Below are 6000 nucleotides of genomic sequence, written 5' to 3'. Positions count from 1 at the left end.
CTCTCCATCTCTGGGATTCCATAGAATTTCACTCTCACTTTCTGGCAGCTGTTGCAGGTTCTGCTCTGCTACAAGAATTCCTGTCTGATCTACTCCCAGATAAGGGCCGCCTGAGGGCTGGACAGCCCCTAAGGTAGAGCCTTATTCAGCGGGGCCCAGCTTATTCTTGTACTGAATTGTAGCAAGACAGTTTTGTTTTGTTTTGTTTTGTTTTGTTTTGTGAGTATTAATTTGTGTCTTGCTTATGCTACTTTAGAGAAATCAGAGAGAATACCAGGTGCTGAGTTTTTGTTTTTGTTTTTTTTAATTCTATTTTCCCTCATTCCAAGAGAGTAGTTGCCTTTGAAAACTCTTGCCTCAAAGACTAAAGAAGTGGCTTCTGAACAACCTCTCCTCCTGGCCTTTTTCTACCCTTAAAGGCTAAACTGATTGAAGAGATGATGGTGGGTGTTTGGGGGGTTGAGTAGGGCGGGAAGCAGGCTCTTAGAAGTTCTTTGTGGACAGTAGCTGAATGGAAAGGACATGGTTTCTTTGAGTAGGATCTGCACTTCATTCCCTATAAGTATTTCAAAAAAGAGTAGGTCCATGGTGCACCTAAAAAGGCCAGACTAGGAACTAGTGTCTCCAGCTTTGGCACAAAGCAGGGTCTTTCCCGGGATTTTATAGATTTAAGCAACAAGTGTATCAGTGATAACCAGGATGAACTAGAGATACTTCTATTGTCAGCATTCAAGTTCTCAAATTCTTCTGTAGTCCTCAGAGGGGAAGGAACTCCCTCCAATAAAAGCTAAAACCCTGGTAGGATATTGGCCAAGAGTTGCAATTAATTTGATTTACAGAAAAATAAAATAATACAGCTTTCTATGTTGGCTGTTGAACCAAATGCTGAATCAAAAGGGAGTTTACTCTAAGCTAGGATCATTATGTGTTGACTTGCACTGCACTGGACCCCAGGGAGAATCTGCTAAGAACACCTGGGTTTCTAATCCAGAAACAGTTCAAGTCTGGAGCAAAAAAGTGCAGGTAAATAGTATAAGAATAGAAGATGATGTCATTCAGGGATCAAGTGAGGCCCTGCAAGCTGTGGAGCTGAGAGACGCACTTTGTTTGGCTTTCCTTCTGCAAATGTGCATTTTGCAATATGGCAGCTCATAAAATAGTCATTCTTGGTCCTTGGCAGGCAACAGGCACTTATCAGAGGTTCTGATCATCATCACCCACAAATAAAATACTGGTTTAGGTACTTCCTATATAAATATGTGTGACACATGGAAGCTTTCAAAGATTTCTCAGGTAGGAGGAGATGAGTAAATGTTATGGGATGCCCTGCTATTTCTAGAAACTTTAATAACAAAAACATTGGGGTAAAAGTATGATTTAAAGTTGTGGGCCCTGGGACACCTGCGTGGCTCAGTGGTTAAGTGTCTGCCTTTGGCTCAGGGCGTGATCCTGGGGTCCTGGGATCTAGTCCCCCATTGGGCTCCCCGTAGGGACCCTGCTTCTTCCTCTGCTTCTCTCTCTCTGTGTGTCTCTCATGAATAAATAAGATCTTTCAAACGAAAGACAGAAAGAAAGAGTAAAGCCCAACTTCAGTAAGGTATTGCTATTGAGCTATTTTCTGTTGAGTGTCCTGCTGCAGCCAAAGGGCCAATCATATCAGGAGGCAGGGGGTGGCAGACAAGCAGGCTTTCCTCTTGGTCATTCTGGGAGGAGGCAGATTCTGGCTGAGGGAAGGAGGAGGTGAACGACAGGAAGGGGACAGAAAAATCCCTTCCTTTTCCAGCAGACATTGCAAAATGTGATGCATTTTGAGATTTTGGGGAGGAGAGGCAGGGCTGTACCCTCCGGGTAAAGGCAGGAGGTAGCCCCGTGAGGAATCCCAGAGCAGATGTGAGTTCTCAGAGAAGCCACAGCTAGCAGGACTATGAGTCTCTGTCCTAACCCAAGTTCATTTCATTGTACCCAAACCCTCAGAGACATCGTCTTCCTTTCAACTTAGTCTTTGAGGGACTGTAAGGGACCAAGGGAAGGTTTGAGTCAGACTCACAAAAGGGCTTGATTTCTCTCTCTGATCTGAGGCCAGAGTTGGGGATGTAGTGATAAGCCCAAGGACGAGTCATTCCCAAGAATCATGGGCAATAACATTAGGCAAGAGAGCAAGGAAGAATGAAGAAGGTGTGTCGCACCTGCATGAGCTAGCATCCTACACATTCTTTTTTTATTTTAGATTTATTTATTTGAGAGAGAGAGACAGCATGAGTGGGACAAGTCGAGGGAGAGAGAGAATCTCAAGCAGACTCTGAGTTGAGCATGGAGGCCAATGAAGGGTTCAATCCCAGGATCCTGGGATCACAACGTGAGCCAAAACCGAGTCAGATGCTTAACTGACTGTACCACCCAGGCACTCTGTCTGCATCCCACACCTTCTTCAACATGCCTGGGGGTTGCTTTGCAAAAACTAGGGTCTGAGATCATGCTGGTGGGGTCTGGAATCTCCTTCCTGGGAATATTAATAGAAATGTGATGATCTAAGGTTATAGTCGCAGGCCTTTGAGAGCTTCTGTGGGCTTATTGCCTGAGCAGTATCTCTTGGTGAGGCCACCTGGCCAAGGAGCCGTCATCCCATGTCCTTGGGTCCCACCTTCTTGCAAGACTCTTCCATCCCAATTTCCTGCTGCCACCTTCAAGCCTGGTCCCAAGGAATGCGGCTCTCCCTCTTCTGTTCTTGGGCCTGAGCAAGGATAAAACTACTCTTCTTAAATCTCTTGAGTATGGTATTATCTCAGCACTAAAAGAAGTCAACTCATACTCAAATTAATTTTAAATTTGACTTCAAAGGGGATTTGAAACAAATACTGAACTCTAATTATAAAAAGTTTGAATTACTTTAGGCTATATGTTTTTAATTTTTCATATTGGCAAAATATTTGCCTATTGGCAAAAATACATGATAAAAAAAGATATTATAGGCCTGCCTGGGTGGCTCAGTCCATTAAGTAGCTGCCTTCAGCTCAGGTCATAATCCCAGGATCATGGGATCAAATCTCACATTGGGGCCCCTACTCAGTGGGGAGTCTGCTTCTCCCTCTCTCTCTGCTGTTCCTCCTGCTTGTGCTCTCTCTCTCTCTCAAATAAATAAATAAAATATTTTAAAAAAGATATTATAAATAACGCAACGTTTTTCAATATGCAAATCCAGATCCTACAGTAATTTCACTTCAGCACTGGGGCAATTTTACAGACATCCCTGAATTCTTTTTATATACTCCATCCTGTCTCCATGGGCCAAATGCCATCATATTCTCTGCCATACTGCAGTGGTGTTTTGAATGCCGCATTCTTTAATTGTCCCAGTCACCCACATTGGTGGCTTGCCCCATCATGTCCATACTATAGACCTTTTTCAGAGTTGATTAACAGTTCAGAGTAGTAGGGATGTCTGGGTGGCTCAAAGGTTGAGTGTCTGCCTTTGGCTCAGGTCATGATCTGGGGGTCCTGGGATTGAGTCCTACATGGAGTCCTGCATCCTCCCGTAGGGAGCCTGCTTCTCCCTCTGCCTGTCTCTGCCTCTCTCTGTGTGTCTCTCATGAATAAATAAATAAAATCTTTAAAAATGCATACACACACACACACACACATGCACGCACACCCCGGTTCAGAGTAGACTGACACAGGAATGGCTATATAGATCCACAATACCACAAGCAACGGCATATATTTTTTAGCTCAGGGCACAGCCTAATGAGGAGCTCAATCTCATGACTGAGATCTCAATCTGAACTGAAACGAAGAGTCAGACACTAAATGTATTAAGAGGAAGACAGTTTCTCTTATATTCTGCTACTCTGTGTGCTAGATTGTATTTTCCAAAATGGCTAGAGCAATATTTTTGGGCCTACATGCTCTTCCAGAACCTATTCTTATTTCCTCTCCCCAAACCTGGGCAGGGCCTGTGATTGCCTGAATGAATAGAATGTGACAGAAGTGATACCACATGCTATCTAAGGCTAGACTACCACTTTCTACCTGCTTGCTTGTGCTCTTTCTCTCAAAATGCTCACTCTTAGAAACCATCCACCATGATGCATCTAGGAAGCTAAAACCAGCCCATGCAGAGAGACCACATGGAGAAGGCCCATGTGCACAGGAATTGAGCACCCCCCCCAAACAGTCAGCATAAACAGCAAGCTATATCAGTGATTGAGCTTCCAGATGATTCTAGGTATCAGAGAGCAAAGAAAAAGCATCCTCTCTGTGCCCTGTTGGAATTCATGACTGTCATAATTGTGAACATAACAAATAGTCACTTTACACCTTTACATTTTTGGGGTAATTTGTTACCAAGCCATAATAATTGAAATATGCTGGTAGGTTGGATATACAGATAGTGACTGAATCTATTTTTTTTTCATTGAATTTAGACTCCCCCCATGCACCTGGGTGGCTCAGTCAGTTAAGCATCTGCCTTCAGCTCAGGTCATGATCCCAGGGTCCTGGGATCCACCCCACACACACACCCCTGTCAGGCTCTCTGCTCAGCGAGGAATCTGCTTCTTCCTCTCCTCCCCACTCGTGCTCTCTCTCCAATAAATAAATAAAATCTTAAAAGAAAAAAAAAAAGAGAATTTGCACTTCCCTATTTCTGAGATTCCTTTCATGGCTGCACATACTGGGGATGGGGATGGGGCTTCAGAGGCCCTGAATTTGGAACAGTCCAGAGATATCCTTAGGAGTCAGACATACAAAGTTGGAGAATATCAATTTTGTTACTGGTACGTTGATTGGTAAATACGGCTTGAAAACTATGGTCAAGCAGGTTTGCTAATATATCAGTCCTCCATTAGACATGGTCACTCATTTGTGAGCACTGGCCCAGTAGAATAACAAAAAATAAAAAAACAGGGGTGCCTGGGTGGCTGAGTCGGTCAAACATCTGCCTTCAACTCAGGTCGTGATCTCAGGGTTCTGGGATCGAGCCCCAAGTAAGGTTCCCTATTCAGCAAGAAGCCTGCTTCTGGTGTGGTCTATGTATACGATGGAATATTACTCAGCCATTAGAAACGACAAATACCCACCCATTGGCTTTGACGTGGATGGAACTGGAGGGTATTATGCTGAGTGAAATAAGTCAATCGGAGAAGGACAAACATTATATGGTCTCATTCATTTGGGGAATATAAAAATTAGTGAAAGGGAATAATGGGAAAGGAGAGAAAATGAGTGAAAATATCAGTGAGGGTGACAGAACATGAGAGACACCTAACTCTGGGAAATGAACAAGGGGTAGTGGAAAGGGAGGTGGGTGGGGGTTGGGGTGACTGGGTGATGGGCACTGAGGGGGGCACTTGGCGGGATAAGCACTGGGTGTTATGCTACATGTTGGCAAATTGAACTCCAATAAAAAAATTTTAAAAAAATAAATCTATACATTTGGGCAAATTAAAAAAAAAAAAAGAAGCCTCCTTCTCCCTCTACCGCTTCTACTCCAGCTCCCCCTGCTTGTAAATGCACGCTCTCACTCTCTCTCTCTCTATTGAATAAATACATAAAACCCTTAAAAAAAAAAATCTCAGTTTTGAAAAAAAAATGGAGACTCCTGATTCCTCCTATAATGCCAGCAATTGTGGGATGATTCAGAATGTCTTCAGATTATGCTGGATTCTGAACCTCTGTGTGTTTATGTGCCAAAAGCTGTTCTACGAGCCTTTGAGACAAGAATTTGCTGCCTTATATGTGCTCTCGTCATCCTTGGTGACAATAACTGCTGCCCCATTTTTTTCTCTCCCTTTTTTCTTTTTCTCACTCTCAGAGCCTTCGGGGAAAGATGCCAGACAGGGGGGTGCCCGCCTAGAGTGCAGTCACCAAACCACAGCAGGACGGGGGTTAGAGTGTTCTTGGTTGCTAATCGTGGCCTCTGGGACTATTTCCATATGTGATTGAAATATCAATTTGAGAGAGAAGATAACCTCCTTTCATCCTGACAGCCCACACTGGAATGTC

This window comes from Canis lupus, chromosome 11 (genome assembly GCF_011100685.1).
Source record: "Canis lupus familiaris isolate Mischka breed German Shepherd chromosome 11, alternate assembly UU_Cfam_GSD_1.0, whole genome shotgun sequence".
Lineage (NCBI taxonomy): Eukaryota > Metazoa > Chordata > Mammalia > Carnivora > Canidae > Canis > Canis lupus.
This window is presented reverse-complemented; position numbering follows the sequence as displayed.